Raw genomic sequence first — 22,349 nt, forward strand, 5'->3', positions numbered from 1 at the left:
GTTTAGCGGACCACCAATTTTTCGAAACAATAGCTTAACTTAATTTATTAAAACAACTCTTTAAAAAGCCGAGACAAAGAAATATCTCGGAAAATCTATTCTATCAAAGATATATATTTAAACAATAACGACTAATCTGTGAATCTCTATTTACAGTTTTAGAACTATTGTTCAATTTTTCACCAATTTTTTTTGTTTAAGAAACTTTCAAATGCATTTTAAATGTCAAAAGGATTGTCAGAAGGATTTCAGCTTCCCCCCCCCCCCTCCTGTAGTGACGCTATACTTTACTTGATAGATAATTATTATTTAAAATGTTCGGAAAAAAATCAGAACTGAAGTATCTATATATTTCATAAAATCTTAGGTCTAATTTGGTATTAGCAAGAGAGGGTATCTTCCAGTGCAAGCACCCTCCCCCCCCCCAGCGTGGTGATACAACTGCGTTTGACAGAATAAATATAATTCTAAATATTGAAGGAAGTTTCCTGAATTAAAATATTTAAATTTTTCAAAAACTTGCAATTCCACTTTGGGTGTCAACTTCGAGACGGGTGACACCGGGGGCGGATCGTCTCCTCCATCCCTCCTCCCCTGTAGCGACGCCACTGAAAGACCTGTTTGCTTTCTTAAGAACTCACGACTCATTAATAGTTTTATGTAATTACTAGTCGAAGGGTCTTTTGAAAATGGGGCGCAGTTTAAGAGTATACGAACTCTGCATTAGGATTTGGTTGTTACATATCCTATACTTCCGGCTCAGTCAATGAGCCAAAAGGTGATCTAAAGTAAGTAATTTCCATTTGCTTTGATTACTCGCATTCAATCCGTTGTCAATATTTCGATTTGTACTTTCTTCACTTTTATATGGAAAGAAATAGACACAAGAATATTTTATTGCTGAAACAAGCAACTGAGCAAAAAAATACAGGTTTCTTATTGGGAGTTAATTTGCCATTGTTCCAGGACCGTATAAAAATAAACAACCTTCCATTGTATTCATAGTTTTGGGAATTCACAGCAAGGTCCAAGCAAGGTTGTTTAGTTGGAGAATGTTCGTTTCGCACTTAACGTGGGGTCAATGACTGTTCTAATTATATTTGGTTAAAAGCTTTGCTATTTGGAGGAAACTGAAAACTATAAATTACGCTTCATACTATGCATTTCCTCCGATTATTCCAATCCATTTATTCCGATGAATTTTCTTTTCTTTCTTTCTTTCTTTTTTTTTTTTTTTTTCAATTGCTAAAACGTAACAAACGATTTAGAAACTTTTTTTTTCAATTGCTATTTTTCCTCACAATAGATTAATCAGGCTGAAAATTATCGATCCGCGAGCAAGGAAGGGTCCGTGTGCTGGTAATTTCCATTGTGTTAAAAATTCATGAAAAGTTGACGGTAAATACTATTGTAAAATGGGGTGATACCAACACAGAAATTTTTTACAGTAAATTTTATCGGAAGCATACAGGCTTCTCAAATGTTTCTTAAACTTGTAGAACAAGTGATAATCATTAGAGGCGAGATCCGAACTGCAAGGTGGGTGGGGCACCCAAGCTCTGACCGTCTTTCCACTCCATTTCTTCATCGCGGGCTTCCTTCCGAGTGCTACTAAATCTGTGCTAAAGCGAAACACTTAATAAAAACGCTGAATATACATTGACACCGGAAGCTAAAAACATTTTTCACAACAGTTTGAAGTCTACGTTCATGCAACTTGTGGCAATTCGGAAAACTTTTTCGCAAAGATACTTGATTTTCTCAGAAAGCTGGTGGAAACCAGTAAAATCTCAGAACGTCGAAAGTGGTGTTTTTTTTTTTTTTTTAAATTTTTTTTAGTTTTTTTCATTTTTTTTATTTTTATTTTTACAGGAGAAATTCCACCCCCTGCCGCTGTCACCACTGCCATATGTGATCAATACAAGTAGTTCAATTGAATTATCAGAATTATTAACTAAAACGGCTTTGAATAACTGAAGCTGGGTTAAAATGAGAAAAAAAAAATTAGTATTTTTAGAGAGAAATATTGTAAAAACAATTCAGAAACGTTCCTGAAAAATAATAGGCAGCTGATTTGCCCAATTTCTGCCAGAAACATACATTGCAAAAACCAGGAACATTTTCCACTAAAAGCCAGTAACCGATTACTGTCTCGGGAACCTTTAAGAAAATTCAGGTAGGTTTAATGTAATTGATTAGAACCTTCTTGATTTACTAAAAAAGCACCAGAAGTTTAACGCAACCATGGCTAAAGCTAAAAGAAAATTGCAAGCAGGAACCCGGCATATCCATTGCAGGCAATCCAAGCTTTGCAAAACTGCAGCTATCCCAGAGACTTGTCTGCTCTCATTAGGAGTTTAGTCAATCAGGAGCGGGCTTAACCAAGCAAATGCCGATACACTTCATAAATACGTTTAGTCAATCTTTAAACTGGTGGCTAAAAATATTTTTCACAACAGTAAAAAGTCTGCATTCATGCAACTTGTAGCAATTCAGGAAACTTTTTTACAACGGTACTTGATTTTGCGGAGAAATAGATGAAAACCTGTGAAATATAAGTGTATAGGTGAAAATTGTACTAAAAACCTTACATTAAAAAAAGAAAGAAAAAAAAATGCCCTCACTCGAAAATATTTACAAGTGACTACCAGAGTCGCCACATCATAGTTTGTTTTAGTTTTTCATTGTTTTGTTTTTAAACATTCTCGCTTCTCTTGAAATTCATTTACGCAACCCCCGCATAAGGAGGCCCCCTCCCCCTAGTTCAAAATCCCGGTTCTAGAGGAATAGTGGTTGTCTGTATTTAAGTGTTTGATAGAAAGAGCATGGAAAATTCCTTTTCAGCAACTTAAGGGAAAAAAGAGGAAGGAATGGGAAACGTAGGGATGGGAAAAAGGGTTTGAATTTGAGAACAAGGAGGGTTGAACCCTATAGGAGTTCAGAAACCCTTTATGTGAATAAGTGAGCACCAAAGGACCTCTGTGCCAAATTTGGCAATGACGGTTGGTGAGCGTTTGATTGCATTGCGTGCAATGGTGCAGAGCAATTCACGGGGAATTATCTGAATTTTTCAGATGAATTCCAGGTTATTTTCAGGAAGGTTGCTAACTTTTCTGGTTTCTGTCGGATATGTTATTGACATTCATATTAGCTGTCCATTGCTCCATTGCCTTGCAGGAACGTTTAGCTTTTTTTTTTCGGTGTAGCACGCTTTCCTGATGGTTATTCAAAGTTTCGTTGTATGAAAGTCGAGAGTTAGAAGGGAAAGAAAAGAAAAATATAGCTTGCAAAGGCCCTTGAGCGATTAGACACAAAACATTCCAACAAATCCCTGCTGACTAATCAAAGTAAAACAAATGAATATCGTGTCGTTGAAAGCACGACAGCAAAAAACAACTTACCACTCATTACGATAAAAAAAAAACCATACCTTGTCACAATACAACATATCATTGTTTAAAAAACGTTAAAATTCATAAAAATAATTTTTTACATCATTTCTTAACAAAGGATGTGGGGTCGTTTCCGAAATTTTAAAATTATTTTTTCTTGAAAGAGCATGCTTAAAAACACATGATTTGACTATGTTTAAAAAAAATGACAAAGTTTAATATTTTTAACAATTTATTTAATCAGTGCGCGGATTGAATTTCATTTTTTACGCTTCTGCACATGACATCACAAGTGACGAAATGCATTCACTGATTCCATTAGCGCTGAGCGAAATGTTTAATTCGCTTCTTTAGTCACATGAGCTGGCAACGATATGGATGATGCCAATAGTAGAGCGCAATATTTAATTCGTTTCAAAGTTATCATTTTCTGGAAGCGCAGTAGACAGCAAGCATAAGCATTTAGCGCGTCAGTGGAGTAGCAATCACCACTTGGGACGTCATAAAGACTACACCTTAGTTGAAAAATCGGACACTTTAAAAAATTAAACGTTTTGAAAATAAAAGTTTTCCCCCGCTCTATGCTTTTTTTTTTTTTTTTTTTTTTTGCTTACTCTATCAACTTTAATGACAAAAAGTATGTAGTACTGATGGAAACAACCCCATTGGTCCAGTTGTCTTCGGTTTCAAGCACTTGTAAACCGTATGAGGCATGGTCAAGCAAACTAAGTGTTGTACTAAGTGTTATGTTATTTGTTTAATTGCTCTTGTCATCATTATTTGAAATTATTACCTATGTGAACATAGAATTAAAAAGTACAGTTTGCGAAAGTTGATCCGGATTATCAAGAGGTCCGGATCACCGAGAGCCAAATGAAGGAGGTTCTAGAGCACTTGAAATGGATATGATCCTATTTTGATTTACAGTGAGCGCCGTGAATCACGTTTGTTCTGAACAGTTTTGATTACATAAAATGGCTGAGTCAATAAAGCTGGATTTTGTTGTTTTTGACGATTTAATTCATTAAAGCGGCTGATTCAATTAACCGGCGTCCACTGTATACGGTCAATTCGCGATAACTCGAATCTAAAAAGACCGACGGAAAACTTCGACTTATCGTAAGTACGACTTACTGCTAGTTTTGGTTTTCGACATTTTAACAGTAAAAACCATCGAAACTTTTATTAATATGTACATATAACAGACAAAATTACGTTTACATTAAAGTTTTTAAGCACAATATGCACAGTTTAATCAAAAATATTGAGAGAAAAAAATCAAAAGCATGGTTTTGATTTCGGCACTGCTGGAACCACTTGAATAGAGCTGTTTCTACTTCAAGAAAGGTGCACATTAGGGTGGTCACAAAAAATCGATTTTCGAATTTCTTCCGCGGCACCCCCCTAAAATGTGCCAATGGACTAGAAAACATGATTTGCAAAGTTTCAACCTAATCCGATAATATTAACACGTTTCGCAAAGAGGTTAAAGTTACGAAAAACAGCGATTTTTAGCAAAAAATAGTAGTTTTTCCTCTTTAAAATAAAAACTTTTCAGCCTAGAAACTTCGTTCTGACCTCATTTTATGGGAAATTTTATTCTCGTGATGAGATGTTTTATGCATTTTTTTTAAATAAAAGTTACAGAATGGTTCTTGGCATTATTCAGATCAGGTTATGGAAGATATCATCAATGAGGAATTTTCATGCAAAGACCTAAAAGCATTACAATATTCAATTACATTTATTTGCTCTTTGTTAATTTTAATTTATCCATTAAAAAGGCTTCATTTTTAGGTATTTAATGCAACAAATTGCTGATTTAAAATAAAGTAACTAAGCTGTTTAGAAGAGAAAGCAAAGAGTTTAAACTGCAAAAAAGAAAAAAAATCTAATGCATTTTATTACTTACACTGTTAAATGACATACATTGAAAAGACATACATCATTATGTTATTATTTTTCATTGACAAATTAAAGTGGTAATGGCTTCAATATGGTAGATTTTTATGAATGTGGTAAAATGGGTCTGCATTCAGACATAACTTGTAATAGAAATAAGTTAGTTAGAAATTAGTTTTACACCTCTTTCAGCTGTGACATTGACAACCCTTAAACTGTTTACTATCTTTTTAGTTTTAATATAATATTGGTTTCTACACTATTCATCAAGATCAGTATTTAAAAACTTTATATCGATTTCGAATCCCTTTTAAAAAAATTGAATCTCCTAAATAGTTGGAGGATAAATGAAAAAAATCTACTTCTTGGTCCAATAAACTAAGCTTCTTTCAGATTGAGCTGTGCTTTTGTATCCCTATCATCACAATCATCTTCATTATCTCCTACTAATTTTGCAGCCTCCCTTGTTTTGATCTTTCTTATTTTAAAAATATATCATCAAAAAAGGGAAATGCAACTTTCTCTGAGTTCAGGATCACAAATGTCTAATTAGTTTATGCAGTTCTGTGCCTACATCATCTTCATAAATACTCTAGTATTGAACCAATGATTTTACTAACTATAGATCTTGGTTGGGGGCCAAAGCTGAATCGCAGACATAAACCATACTTTTCCGTAAATATCGATGATAAACAACCAAATATCTTCAATACCTTTTATCTCTAAATCAATTAAGGAAATCTGAACCATGAAAAGATATAATTTTTAAAGAATATATGAGGCAGTGAGAAGCAAATGGATGTAATTGAGGTGTAATTGACAGAATAAAAATTTTGGAGATAATCAGAACAAATAATAGGGGAACCTCTACACTGCTTTGGGGCAAGAGATGGTACTAGTAGCTCTGGTAGGGACTGTTATATAGCATGATTTAGAAAAAAAAGTTCAATGAAAGCCTAGGATCTGAACTCTAAACACGTTGTATAAAGAACTTAATTATAAAAAGTCCACTTACATCCCTTTGCTTCTCATTACCTCATATGGCCTTTGTCATCTATCTGGTGCGATGAATAGCGCCAGGTACTTGAAAAGTAACATTGTTTGGAAAAAGTCTCCCTAATCAAGTTAGGCAAAGATGAATGAATTGCTTGTAGTCATCCCTAGGCTGCTGCTGATTTTATTTCTCAAAAAGAAAGCTTGAAATTTTACCAGGATTGCTTATTTTGTTTTTAATCTTCTATACTTGCTTTGGATTGCTTCTTATCTATACCATTCATCCTGAAATTCTTGAAAAATATCTGGTTGAGGATTAGTGGACGTACCTATTTTGCAAAATCAAATCTTCTTTTAAACCAACTTCTAAAATGTGATAGATATTTGCTAAATACAAAAACTCTTTCTGTAACAACTGTATTCACAAAACGCAAGTTCCTGTCTAAGAACACAGACCACTTTCCAGGAAATCGTAAATTTTCCTTTCTCTAAAGGAATGAAAGCCATTATAAGACTGGGATTTTTAAGCTATTGCTTAGCTCTGACCACCGAAAAATAAAGCAACGTTCCGTATTTATGGTCTCTACAGCTAATTTCTTAAGTTTTACATGCAGTTGTTTGTTTTAGCTTTGAGTTTTAGAAACATAACTATTGTACAGTAAAATCCTGTTACAATGAAATTCGAATTACCAGAACTTTTAGTTGTAACGAGGTAGTAATGAAATTCAAGCAACGTAATGGAAATCAAATAAGGGCTGAAAATTTCTTTCGCTAAATCGGATATTTCGTTGTCTCGGTATTCGTTGTAACGGGGTTTCACTGTATACATTTCCGATAATATTGCCGTTTTTGTTCTGATTACTTAGCATTGTAAGGGGGTTACAACCATCAACTAAAAGAACTAATACAATTTATTTTTTAATGATTCATTCTTTTTACGCAATTTTGAAAATATTAGCATCGACCTTACTTGGAAAATCCTGAATAATGTCCAATCAATTTTTACAAGAATTTAAATGAAATAAGACTTAAAGAGAATAAAATTCCCTATAAAATGAAACCAGAACGAAGTTTCTAGAATGAATAGTTTTGGTTTTACAGATGAAAAACTACGATTTTTTGCTAAATATTGCCATTTTTTGTAACTTTAGCCTCTTTTCGGCACGTGTTAATATCATCGAAATGACTTGAAACTTTACAAATCACATTTTACTGTCTATTGGCACATTTTAGGGGGGTGCCGCAAAAGATTAGTTGAAAAAAGTTTTTCCCCATGTACCTTGTGACCACCCTAGTGCACATTTTCATTCGTTTTAAATTCGGATTCATGAATTCCACTGCTTTAGACGTTTTCCTTTTTCTTTTAATGTCATTAACAGAGTACTTGCTTAGACATCTTTAATAGTAAAGAAAACTCACTCTGTCTCTGGAACTTATTAGCAAATGATCGAACTAAAGAATGAAATGGAACGCACCTTAACTTAGGTCAGCCTTTGACTAAAGCTACAACCAGTCAACAACTTGATAGCTAAAAAGCAAATTCGTACTCCAGCAACATGTCAAAGTGTAAACAGTACAGTACAGAAAAAGAAAACAAGCTAACTCATTTCCGCACGTGTAACTCCTTTATAACATATTGGCTCAACAGGTGCTTTTCTTGCTTTAGAGGTCTATTGTGCAGGAATTGCAAGTGAAGGTGAATTAATTTTTCTCTTATAGTCACTTGTTTCCTTATTTCTTTCTTTCTTTATTTTTTGAGCAATCACGATTGCTTATTGTTCTTATTTGACTGTTTTTGACGTTCCTATCATTTTATTTTCCCACCGCCACCCTCCGCAGCATCACCGTCGACGGGCTCCTCACGATGCTGCTCCTATAGCGAAAGCAGTCTCCAGGTTGCATCCATGTCCTACACACACGCGCATTCATACACAACTACACACACACACACGCACACACACACACACGCACACACACACACGCACACAAACACACATACAAACACATACACACACGCATACATACAGACACCCACACATACACACACAAAAACATACACACAACTACCCACACATTCATGCCTGCACACAGACACAAACACACATGCCTACACACACATACACATAACTCTTACATACAAACACATACCCCCACACACAAACACACACGCCTACATACACACACTCGTGATTGCGAAAAACATAATTTGAATTCAAGATGTCAAAGTTCAAATTAATTTTTTTTCTTTCTTTCGAAATAAATCTCAAGTCATCTTTAAAAAAACTTCGAGTTAAAGGGAGTTAACTTCGAGATAATGAGAATAATTAGCATGGAATAAGACAATGGGGTCGAAACATGTTTAAAACTTCGAGTTATAGTAATATTTGAGTTATCAGACTTCGAGTTATTGCAAATTGACTGCATCTTGTTCCTTCTAAAGAGCACAGCTTATAGCGAATATTAAAAATGATATATTCGTCACTTGTCTCAAGCTCCACAGGTGAAGTGTTGCAGCAGAAAATGGGATTCTGAATAAGCCACCTGAAATGAAACACTCATTGTGGCTCCAAAGAGTCGCGCATTGAGGCATGCCTGAGACATGCCATTGTATGCAGATAAAAAAGAAAAATGAGGCTGGCATTCGTATGGTAATTGGACGCGGGGCGATAAGTAAACTCTTTGTAACTGACGCATTCTCGTTGGGGATACGTGACGCGTGCCCAGTCAGAAATTGAAAATTCGGATTAATTTTTTCCTTTCAAAAAAATTTGGAGCTACGTTGAATACGTTGGAGCAACGTTGATCCGTTGGATATTCAACGCAGTCTACACTAAAAAAAATTCCGAAACGTTACTAGTTATTCCCGTGGAACGTCTCAGGATTTCATCGGTTTTCACCTGTTTCCATGTAAAAACAAGTATTTTCGCAAAAAAGTTTCCTGAATCGTTACAATCTGCACGCATGCAGACTTTTCACTGTTGAGGAAAATATTTTTAGCAACCAGTTTAAAGATTGAATGAGCGTGTTTATTAAGTGTATCGGCCAAAGCACGGTTGCAGTCTGTCTAGATTGATTAAACTTCCAGTGAGAGCAAAAAAAGTCAATGAATAGCTAGCTACTAGTGATGTGCAGGATCGTTAAAAAAGTAGATCCGCGGATCCGGAGACGGATTTCAATTTTTTTTAACCCAATTCAGCTATCCAAGTGTAAAATTTGCTACGAAAGGTATTCCCGTCAGAATAAGGGCAGTTTCTTCACAAAAAAAATGTCAACTGCGGCAAAAATATAATCAAGACTATGATTTACTCTTTAAAGAAATCTCCGTTAAGGGAGAGTTGGGAGGAATGGGCCAGCGCTGCATTAATGATTAGATGGAATGTGAAAAATTATTTCTAGCTTGCTCGGTAGGTGTAGGATACAGGAACAAGAGTAAAGCTGCTACTGGACAGGCTAGAAATAATTTTTCGCATTTTATTTCAGCATAAATGCAGCGCTGACGCATTCCACCGAACTTACTCCGACCGACGAAATACAGAGCCGGGAACACCTTTACAAACAGTAAATACAATAGAGAATTTAATCTCACTTTTTTGAAGGATGCCGGGAAAAACAAAAGTAAAGAATAATAGAAACCCCAAATCAATAACAAAAACTAATATTAAACTAAAAATTAAAAAACCAAAACATGTCCCAAGGAGCCGACCTCATATTTAAGATGAATTTCGCGGGTCAGATTACACATTTGTTAACAAATATAAACTGACAGCAGGTAAAAATTTTAAATCATTGAGATTTTTCTCCTTATCATCCGACTATGAAATCGCTACCAATCACGCGTATAAAGGCTTAGAATTGCAATTAAAATTTACTTAACAAGATTATAGCTTCTACTGTATATCAGTTGGAAGTTTCAAATAAATATCGAACGCAGAAAACTTCGTTCTTTCAATTAGAGCCAGCATTTTTTACGTACGGGTAAATGTTTACTACCCTAATTGTGAAAAACGTTAAGTCGGTTTTTAATTAATATCTCCAGTAATTAAAGTTCTACAAAAACGAGGCCAAGCTAAGAACATTTTCGATTAAGTCACCTTTTGAACGAAAAATGAACTATCAAAATCGGTTTATTTGTTTAGGAGCTACGATGCCACAAAAAGACACACTGAAACACACTTTTAAAACTTACTTCCCCTTCCTTTTGCAACGGGGGGGGGGGGGGGGGGGGGGGGGGGGAGGGGATACAAATTGGCTTCTGAAATGATACCTCAAAATTTAAATAGGGAACAAAGCCTAATTTAAACGGAATTTAAGAGTCTTTTATTCAAATATTTAAAAAATTTTAAAATAGAAATGATCCGTTTAAGATCCGTCAAAAAAGTAACGGATACGGATACAGATCTTTATTTTCCCTCGGATATCCGCGGATACGGATATCCGGAACATCACTAATAGCTACAGCTTTGCAAGGCAGGAATTGCAGGCAAGAGATATGCTTGTTTCTTTCTTGCATATCTTTGGCGGTGGTCGCTCTAATTTTTATGGAGCTTTCTTGGTAAATCAGGAAGGTTCTAATCAATTACACTAAACCTACTTAATATTGCTAGGAGGTTCTAGAGACAAGACTGGCTTTAAAAGGGAAGCTTTCGCAATTCTTCTACAAGTTTCAAATTTAATTTCAGAAAGGTCATTGACTTTTAGCGGAAAACGTTCCTGGTTTTTCCAAGATATGTTACTGGCAGAATTTGGGCACATCAGCTTGACTATTATTTTCCAGGAACGTTTCTGAATCGTTTTTACAGTGTACGGTGAATATTCTAATTGATCCATATACCAGCAGTAGCCAAAACAACATTTTTCCCAGAGTTGCCAACTGCTCCGCATTTTGCGGAGTTGCACCTCAAAAATGGCGAAACTCGGCGGCTCCGCAAAGTTATTTTGCTCCGCATTTCCTGCCCGAACGTTTTCAAGCTTATATTTTGCTATTTTATTATGAAAAACGTGTAAATATGAGAAATTAACGATGCTTATACTCAAAAATTGCAATATTGTTTTAGGTTGTTTTATTAATTTAAAAATGATTGTTTCTTACTAGTGAGTAAAAAAAATATTAAAGCTCAAAAACAATTTTAGATAAGCGATTTTAACTGTTTTCATGGATTTTTGTACAAAACACTGAATTGCTCCGCAAAATTTTAAATTGCTCCTCAAAATCACCACAGATGCTCATCAAAGTGTTCCTCCAAGGTTGGCAACCCTACTTTCCTCTCAGTAAGTTATTGAATTTACCCACCGACTCCGCAACCCTGCTTCTAAGGCAAATGAAAAAAGCTAAAATTCCACGTAAAAAAACTAGTGTGGACCTTATACTATTTCCTTTTGCGTCTATTAAATTTTCAATGTTTTTTAATAACCAAAAAGAGCTAGTTATAACCGAGTAAAAAACAGAGTGTTGAATAAAAATTCATAAAAATTCATCATAGTTGCTTTTTTTTTCCTTCATTTTAATCACTGTACAGTACCAAATAAGCTGGTTACTTTGCTTTGAAGTGTCTGAATGTATTTTTTTTTATGTCATTGTTTTTAAGGAATACACATATATACACATATACATTTTTTAAATGTTTCTTTACTCCTCAAATTAAGAAAAGGGCTGTCATTGCTTGTTCTCAGGATTTATGATTTATCTCTAACTTTGGTTGGCTTTAGAGTGAAAAAAAAAATAGTACAAAAAAGATAAGCTGAGCTGGAAGTCAATAGAAATTTTATGAATCACAAAAGTATTTCTCGCTTTAAGCGGCGTTTACTCGTTAAAAGCGAGTTACGCTCCCATAGATTTAACATTATACCAATCCTGTTTTCCTCGCTATATCCGGGTTCTCATTAAATCCGGATTCGTTATCAGCGAGTTCGACTGTTCTCGAATGAATATCTTTTTTGCCATTTTCCTACGCATATAAAGAGAAGAGTCGCAGAGAATTTTTCATTGTAAACGTAACGATGTTTTTATAAGCGTCTGTTCAAATTGCATAAAAATTCTATTGAATATGTGTTTTAAGTTACCTTCAAACTCATCCACGGAGATTGTTTTTTCATAACTCTTGAGAATTTAGGATGTTTCTTCCTAAAACGTTTCGGGAGGATTCAGATCTTGATTCCTGTCATTCATGGGTAGAAAATGTAAATATTTTTCCTATTTTACAGGATTTCTTCAAATGTTTTTTATTTGAAAAAGTGTATGCCCACTTCGACTTGAATATATGGTCATGAAGATCTAGTTCAGCCAAAAATTATATCAACAAACGGCCTTTTAAGGAGATATGTGAACTATTAGCATACCGGTATTAGGATTACAAAAACATAGATCATAACAACGAGTCGCCTGTCATGGGCTAGACACAGACATACATCATAGTATAAAGGCCCAAAATTTTTCTCCGTAAGGTAATAGCAGGTAAGAACAGTCAGCTATTATTAAGCTGTCGCGCTGGATGTGGCAGGAAATAGAAAGCAAAAGGTGCGTCAAAAACTGAGTCATTCCATGTCAAGTGACCTCGTCGTCTCCACCCGACCATCTTTGAGTTGAGCGCAATTTTATACCGTATTACCCCGTATTATCCGGCATGCCAGAAAAAAGCGAGGTTGACCAGCATGCCGGGAAATTTGAATTTTCCGGCATGCTGGATAATTCGAGGTTTATTTTGCAACAGGACCCCCATTCAGTTCTTATCAGAAAGCAAACTACTGTAAGGAAAATAAATAAATAAATCCCAAAAGTAACCTTCTTTGAAGAAAAATTGTGTATTGCATATAATATGTGCTTGTTATTTATGACGCACCTTTTGCTTTCTATTTCCTGCCACATCCAGCGCGACAGCTTAATAATAGCTAACCGTTCTTACCTGCTATTACCTTACGGAGAAAAATTTTGGGCCTTTATACTATGACGTATGTCTGTGTCTAGCCCATGGTCATTATTAATGGATTGAATTATATGCTAATAAATTAATCAATTCAGAAGCAATAATCGTTACTGCGATTTGTTTATTATTAGTTTTTTCCCCGGTAGCACCAGAACGTTCAAATTTGGTACAGAAATCGTGTTATTGGTCAAATGACGGTGTTAAGTGTCACTTGTGCGTTATATTCGACCTACAAAAACAGTAATATTATCTCGGCGTCATTCCCGTGCTAATAGAATGTAAATTTGACGGCATAAAACTGGTGTTAATTGTACCGTTCAATTTTAGTGCGAATGCCACCTAATTCGAGCGCCCTCTATCTGTGTTTACCGCGAAACAGTGTAATGAGCTAGAAGTTTCCTTGTGATCTTCTCTTCCCCGTTCAAATAAATTAAATACTGTAAAATTGGATGTTTCTTGGAAGATTAAAAAACACACTGAAGGATTAACTTTTGTCAAAAGTAAGTAATCGAGTTAACTTAAGTGTGTAAGTGGGTACCTGTACGTATTATAAATTAAAACAAAATGAGTATTGAGGGGAAAAAAATAACAGAACTGTATTAAAGAATTTTTGTTCAGTTAAAAATATTCATTATGAATAACATATTTGATTAATAGAAAATATTCCTAGTTCAAATAGCATTTAAAAAAGATCGTATTACGTATCTCTAATTAGTCAAGATTATAAAAATAAAATTCGTAGGGGATAAAATTGAATTCATTCTATTCTAAAACAGTATTGTTTGTTTTACCGCAGCCAAAACAAAATGGCGAGTAGCCATATGTTGCAGATTTGTCTGATTTTAACGATATCACCTGCCAATTGGAATTTCCTCTTGTTTATGATTCAACAGACAGCGAAAATTAATAAAAAGAATTGTAAACGGATAGGGATAAAAAAAAAAATTAAAGTGATCGCTTCATAAGGTTACTGGACTTAAAATTATCACTTTGAAAAATATTCTGCCTATTATTTTACCATTTTGGCTGCCAAATCGTAGTTATGTTGAAGTAAAAAATTAACTATTTGGTGAATAATTTACGGATATACAGTGGCTCCCAAAAGTGTTCGTACACTTTGAAATTTTTTAGTAAAACCAAAATTACTCAAAACCGAATTCGAATATGAAGTCCAATATTTTTTCAGATCATTCCTATGTCATTCTAAATACAACCCATTGGTTTTTTCAAAATATTGACGGATCTTTTTTTCGAAATGGGTCAGAAAACGAAGAAACAGAGAAATAACACGCCACAAAAGTCATCGTACACTCAAATATTTTCGAAGAAATTCATGATTAAAATTATCATATGTCATTTTATTAATATTTTTGCATTGTGTTGACCCTTATAAGTCATTTGGCTTTAATTTTTTGTTTATTTATCCCTTAATATTGTGCTTATTACTGTAAAAAGGCTAGTATTCGTAAAAAACAGCAAACACCATTCAAAATTTGAATTTTTTCCCCACTGTAGTGGTAAATTGGTTTGAAATGTCTCTAAATTAGTTAATTTATTTGTTTGTATAGTAAAGTGCTTGATAAAATAATTTAAAGAAAGGAAACGGACCGAAAACAAGGTAAGAAAAGGTCAACCGGCAAAGTTGACGAAACGTGATCGGAGATTTAAAATCAAAAAAAATTATGAAAAATACACATTTGAGTGCTGTAAAAGTTTCTGCAGAGTTAAATGAAACATTTTACATTTAATTTTCACTTAAAATTGTTTGTCAAGTTCTCCGATTAGCTGGAATGAATAGGACCTCTTCCCGCAGAAATTTTCTTGGTCGTGCGTAAAACAGAAAGCTTACGCTTTTCGTTGCAAAACCAATGATAATTAAGCTAAAATCGTTTTAGAATCATGTTTTACTTACAGATAAACATTAATTTAACATTTTTGGTTAAATTGTTGTATAACTGTAAGTGGAAGAAAAAATTAGGAACTTAATCTTAAGAACTTATTTGGATCAGTTTATCAGGACGGTGGAGGTGTTCTAGAGTGAATGTGCATATCAGCATCAGGAATTGGTAGTTTGTAATTTTTTGATGAAATAATGAATCATGCTGTTCCTTTAAATATTTTAAAAACCAATTTTGAACTCTTAGCCGAAAATTTGGTTATTGGAAACAACTTTGTTTTTTTATCAAGATAACGATAAGAAGCACACGGTTTTCAACGTTTGCGTCTAGTGCCTCGAAAAGTTTCCTTAAGTTTAGTAAATACCCCCTCAATCTCCAGATTTTAACTTAATGTAACGTATTTAGAGATATCTGGAGGCTAGATTACGAAAATTGGGCTTTAAAACGAAAACCGAACTAGAAACAAGGAGACTCGAAGTGTGGTTGAACACTTACTCAAAAATTACGCAAAAAAAAGAAAGAAAAAGAATGAAATCTATTCCCAGACGTTTAAAAGGTGCTATGAATACCGTATGATATTCTACTAATTAATAACTTAATCAAAAGTTAGATTATTTGATAATATATAGACATTTTATAAAGTGTACGAAGACTTTTGTGAGATAAAATTACCGGCACTTTTTGGTTTTCGATTTTTAAAAAATCAAGTTTTAATATTTTTTAAAAACTTTTCATGTAGTTTTGTTAAAAGATGATCATAGATCTTATAATTAAATACCTATTCCGAAATATTAATTCTAACCAATGGATTGGGGCCTATTTCGTTGAAAGTCGTAGGTGTACGAAGACTTTTGGGAGCCACTGTATTACTGCATTAAATGTTGCATAATCTTATATCGTATTTCTGTGATCAGAGAACTGAAAAACGTGAAACCTCTTTCATGGTTTTCTTTCCTTCATACTTAATCAAAACTAAAAGCAATTTATCAATATGATTGATTTAAAAAAAACTTCTTAAAACAGCATTATATTATTTCCTCATGTAACAAGTACTAAAATTCCAAGCACCTGTCACAAATAAATTGTCTTTTGATTTAAAAAAAAAAAATTGCCATTTTATAATACTATTCCTCAGAAATGACAAAAATATTGTGTTCCTAATTTATTGTATTTATCAAGGGTTTTACTGCACTATTTGTGTTGAACGCTTCGGATAATAATTTTGTGTTCAACTTATTTAGCTTAAGTTGTCACTAAAAAATATGAATGATTAAGTTAAATAATTTCTGACTGTATTTCTAATTGTTAATGCACTTATGTTATTAGTTGGGAATTTCGTCTACTTATTTTCATTTTAATATAAGGAACTCAAAGCCATAAACGGGACAGATATCATTTTTAAAATTTCTTTTTGGTTGTTCCTAAAATATGTGTAAAAATGTATAATGTTAAATAAAGGATATTTATTAATCAAATTTTTTATTGACTATGTGTTTCTTAATTCATTTTTGTTTGAATATGTTATTCTGAATTTATTTAGTAACGAACATAAGAATATAATTCATTGGGTTATTTCTGAGGTCTAATAAACGTAGGGGAGTGTGGGGTAAAGTGAAATAGCAGGGCAAAGTGAAATGGTAAATATTTACTCTGCTTTTACCGAAACCTATCTGGTAGTATTTTAAATATGTAGTAGCACATGTTGTCTACTCCAGTCAGGAAAAAAAGAAAAAAAAAAAAAAAAAACCGCCGGAGATAAAAACATTTGGTAATACATGCAGTTTTTAAAAATTGATACTCATATTGATATATTTTGTAGCAAGTAAAAAATTATTTTTGTTATTATAAAATGATGAAGTTCTTCTTATTAACATTTAACACATTAATTGAGGCGTTCTAATATTCGGTGCAGTATTTCTTTAGTTAATATTCAGCTGATTTGTATTTTAAATATTTTTTACAATTAGGCATGTACTTGCTGGGCAAAGTTAAATAGCTTATTTCGTTTGGTCGCTCAATCATTTACTAAATCACTTACGTATTCATTTGTTAATTAATTCATTAACATTCCTTCATTTAGTTATTCGATTATTTATCCATTCTTGCACTTATTTTCTTATTCATTCACTCTTTTACTTATTTATTTTTCTTCATGCATCAATTAATTAATCTATTTAATTACTCGTTTATTGTTTCCTTATTCTTAAATTTTGTAATCCTGACTTTTATTTACTGAGTTATTTGATCTTAACTATTTTTTATAATCAAATAGAAAATAATTAATTTGGAAAATATTTTATTTTTCATTTTGCCCCATGAAAGAAAAAGTGAAACATTTCCGCTTTTTTTTTTTTTTTTTTTTTTGAAGACACAATTTAACTGCCAAAAATAAAAAGAAATGTTTCCATACAAGTTTTATTATAAAATACACTGTTCTTTCTTTATGTACTGTAATTTTCAAAATAAATTTCCAATTTGTTCATTTTATAAAAGCTCAGTCATTTTAACTGTTTTCCTTTGCCCCATATTCCCCTACTTGCATTTTACAGAAAGAAAAAGAAGAAGGGGTAGGAAATAGAGATGAGACGGGCTCAGCCCGGGCCCGACAGCCCGATCCCGAGTCCGAAGCGGGCTCGGGCTCTAGATTCGAAAATAGGTTTCGGGCTAGGGCTCAAGCACAGATATTCTATTGCCAATCTCCATACAAATTCAAACCAAATAAACATTTTCCTACTGTGAGAAAATGAAAGGAACATTTAAATCAGTTCAATCAATGTCAAATTTACCCCCCCCCCCCAAAAAAAAAAAAAATTAAATAAATAAATAAATGAATAAATAAATTAACGCTTATTTATAGTGTTTTTTTTTTTTTTTTTTTTTTTGAGCAATCACGATTGCTTATTGTTCTCACTTGACCGTTTTTGGCGTCCGTGCCTTTTTCAGCTTGGACCAGGCCTGCAGCACCACCGTCCACCGGCGGCGGCGCGGCTGGTCCTGAGCACTGTCCCCCGGAATCCACTTTTGCTGGGCGGTGGCGTCCATGTCCCACACACACGAACGCCTACACACACACACACGAACGCCTACACACACACACACACGAACGCCTACACAGACAAGCACGTACACAACACTCACTCACACACATGCATACATACACATACGCACCCACGCACCCACACACATGCGCCTACACAAACACACACGCTCGTGATTGCGAAAAACATAATTTGAATTCAAGATGCCAAAAATTCAAATTTTTTTTTTTTTTTTTTTTTTTTTTTTGCGATTACTATTGCAATATGTCATACAGTATTGCATTTGAAGTGAAGCATTTTAAGAAAATTTAGAAACTTCTGTTAATGAAGAACATTTGACGTAACAGATTGTAGAAGGCTTTTGATACAAGAAAGTTTCCTTCGGGCTCGGGGCGGGCTCGGATTTTGGTCCGAGACAATATCACTTGGGCTCGGGCGGGCTCGGTTACAAATTTTCGGGCTCGGGCTCTCAAAAATGAGCCCGAACTCATCTCTAGTAGGAAAGTAAGGATTTTAATCAAAAAATTCTTTAAGGGCCATTTTACAGTATTTTGTCCAAATGAAGGGTCCACAACATGACTTTTTTTTTTTTTTTTTTTTGCAATAACTATTTAATTTGCTCTTTGAATAGCACAAAATTTTATTCTGAGTTAATCCTTACCAACGTATGAAATCAAAATAAAACAGTGTGCTAATCAAACAGTAAATTAAATAGCTATGGAAAAAAAAGTATCATGTTGTGGATTCTACATTTGTAAAAAATACTGTGGAATTGCCCTTAAAATCAATCTCAAACGCAAATTGACTTTGCAGGTTTAATTCATTAAAAACTTGAGATATTTTTTAAAATATACTCATCAAAAAGTTTTATTAAAGTAAACTTTTTTATATTTTAAAAATTAGTTATCAGACCAACTGGAAAAAGAGAAGTAAGCACTTAAAAACATTTCCTCCTAAAAATTTTTAGACACATGATATTTTTACTAAAGTTGCTAACAAGTTGTTTTATTTTATTTTGAAAATATCTCTTTCCAAATTTGTAGTATACATATCAAAGCTGTACATTATTTTAAAGTTGTAAGAAATTTAAAATGTGTATTTTATTTATTGAATTATTTTCATTCATTCATGAACAGGGTTCGCCAAACCTTGCTCAGCCCAAAATAAACCACCAGGGTTTTTTTCACAAGGGCCCCCTTGAAAAATCGTACTATCTCGATAGCGTGGGTTTTTTAAAATTTACAGAATATTGAAACATTTACTTCAGCAACAAACTAATGATTATAACTAAATTATTCAAAACCAAGTCCAGAAATTACCATCTTTCTTTCTGAACAATTTCTAAAGTATTAAAAGTGCTTATGGATGCTCCAATTAATTAAAATTATCTATTTCAATCACTTTCAAACGTTTTGTTTTTTCGTTGTTGCAAAAAATGTTTTAATAAATTAACAGGGAATATTTTTTAACAGCAGATTAAGGCAAGGCTGCAAAGTGAAAAAGTTAGATTACAATAATGACATAAAATTGCCCAACCTGTGTGATAATTACACCAGATTCTTCTGTTTATAACCATACCTAAATATTTATGTTGTATTCTGTATTATTATGTGTAAGATTATTTTATGACTTCGTTTATTAGGAATACTAAACAGCCTGCAATATAATCTAATAGCTATTATTCACAAAACTTGTAACGTATATTCAATGTACTAAAAATAAGTAATATACTTTCATTAAATTTAAAATTTATTTTGTGTGCATAAAACTATGAAACAAGTAGTAAGTATATTGTGCTATTTACTGTTCAAAACATATTTTTAAAAATTTATCACATATTTCTCCTATTATGTGGTTAACCTTTAGGAACATGCCTTGTGTTATTACTTGCATAGTGTAAAATTAACTGTTTACTTAAATAATGAACAGTGACTGATTATGAGACTGATGTTTCATATTTCTTTTAAATAGCATGTACTCATTTATTTTGATTTAAAAATTTATTATTTCCTATACCCACGTGCAATGGCAAAAACTGGACAAAACTGATTTTATCCTTAAGCCGGTTTTATCCACGGTTAAAAATCACCACTGGCCGAAAATCTTACAACCCTGGGCAGCAATTCCCAACTTCAATAAACTATAGGGGGGCGCAGGAGCTACTGTCTAATGGCGGATGAAAAAGGTAAAACAAACAAATGCCGAAACTTATAACTTTGCTTTGACTCTTAGTGAATGACAGTAATTCTTCATCGTGTTTGTGGGAAGCTTTTTTTTTTTTTCTGTTCTTCTGATATTACATTTTACCACAAACTGTCTGAAACCTGTAATTTACCCCAAAGAAAACACGTGGAATGGAATGTTTTACCTTTTCCGGCAGTAACGTTAATCACCGCAAGGTAGCGTATTCGAGTTCCTGGAGTTGCGAATATCGTTATTGACAGGTATTATTTGAGGTAGTGCACAAATGTAACGAAAATCTTACCTGAAAATATCACCCGAGCTTACTTGACACAATAGATAGAAGTTCTTTTCTTCTATCCAATTATCCCAAACATTTTTCATACAGTCGAGTCTCGATATAACTATCTGAATGAAGCGTCGCCGCAGCTCAGAAAAACGAAACTTACTAGACTCAGTCACAGTTACAGTCTGTCAACTCAGCTTAACAATCGTCTGCTACGAAGAAACGATGGCCATTGTAGGAAGAAAAAGCTACAACTACTTTCGCATTTTGTGGTGGTGGAATGTAGATTGTCTAGAAATAAATGCCGGTCAGCTTTTTCTCCCCCATGCCTGACATAATTTATGTCTATTGTTTCTCATGTGTTCTCTATGTAGATACATTCAAGAACTGTTCGATATGTATGTGATAAAAATTTCTTGAAGCATTTTAGATGTAAACAATTTAATCTAGAGCTAAACCAGTCTAATTTTCTCTACAGTTACATAGATTTTTAAATACGTATCAGCCATAGATATCTCTCAATTGTTGAGGTTTTGAATTATCTTCAATGCACATTTTGAACAGTTAAACAATTATCATTGGGATTTTTTCTTATATGGGTTAAAACTGATACGAAATTCATTCCTTAAAACTGGCAAGCATTTTTTCTCCAATAAACTTTTAATAAAAGGAACATTTTAAACTCTTTTTTCTTTGAAACGTACAAGATTACAAATGTAGGTAAAACAAACGAAAGAATTATTGTGCTACAGTTTACAAAGAACCCAACCCAGTTTTAAAGAGATAATATTGGAATTATCACAGGAAAATAATTATTTCAATTCGTTGTCAAAATGCTTCAAAAAAAAAAAAAAAAATCTTTAAACATAGAACGGAACCAAAAGACTTTCAACTTAATAATCATTTATAGCAAAATTAAAAGTTCTTTCTTCTGTACGAAAAAAGTACAATTTCAGAATTAGAGGGCCAACATGTTAAGTCTATGGTCTTATATACTACTACCCCTGGAGTTAAGAAGCAAAAGAAAATCTACTTTAAAAAACTTTTATATTTACTCGACTTTTCCTCCCTCTCCCGTGAAAACTCCTCAAACATGCATACAAAAAACATTTAATTTTTTTTTTCCTATTATAATTTTTCAGTTTTAGAATGTTGCCAGACCAAAACTTTCGGAAACGGCAACCCAAAATTTTCAAAAATGTCGAATCATAAACACCTCTGATTTAATATGATTTAATAGATAGCTTTCGCGCACGTAATGGACTTGCATAATATTTTTTTTTAATGCAATGGCAAAAGGTTTACTTGTAGCTCCTCAAGTATCTGTATTTTTTATGTGTATCCGAAATGTTGAAATTGAGAGTACTATTATTAATTTTTTGAAGTTAGAAAAATACAAATTTTTAGGTTTAAAAAACTATTTTAGAATAGGTATAAGTTAGTTTTCTGTTACAAATGATAATAAACATTCATTGCAGCAAGTAAAGATTTAGTTAAGTCGGAGAAAAAACGGGAACGTTTGTTTAACCGCATTTTTTGGGAAATATGAATTTTAAAAGAATTAAAATGAAATAAACAAGCATAAAAAATGACCGTTCCTTTTTGCGATCGTTATCATTTCCATGTGAGAAAAAACTCCCTTTTTTAAATATATACAGGGTGGTTATAATTAAAGTTACCCTGTTTAGACCCCTCTAGTGACCGTTCTACACATCGGATTTCGATGAAACTTGGAATAT

At 33.3% G+C, this 22,349-nt stretch overlaps 1 protein-coding gene across 1 annotated transcript in view; it reads right to left on the reverse strand.

Moving 5' to 3' along the window:
- The window catches only part of LOC129229877 (uncharacterized), a 45,972-nt gene extending 25,208 nt beyond the window's left edge, over positions 1 to 20,764 (reverse strand). The window contains exon 1 of the mRNA XM_054864255.1: positions 20,629 to 20,764. The gene's annotated coding sequence lies outside the window, so the exon portion shown is untranslated. The remainder of the gene's footprint in view (positions 1 to 20,628) is intronic.
- Between the last annotated feature and the right edge of the window lie 1,585 nt (positions 20,765 to 22,349).

The sequence above is a fragment of the Uloborus diversus genome, chromosome 9, assembly GCF_026930045.1.
Source record: "Uloborus diversus isolate 005 chromosome 9, Udiv.v.3.1, whole genome shotgun sequence".
Classification (NCBI taxonomy): Eukaryota; Metazoa; Arthropoda; class Arachnida; order Araneae; family Uloboridae; genus Uloborus; species Uloborus diversus.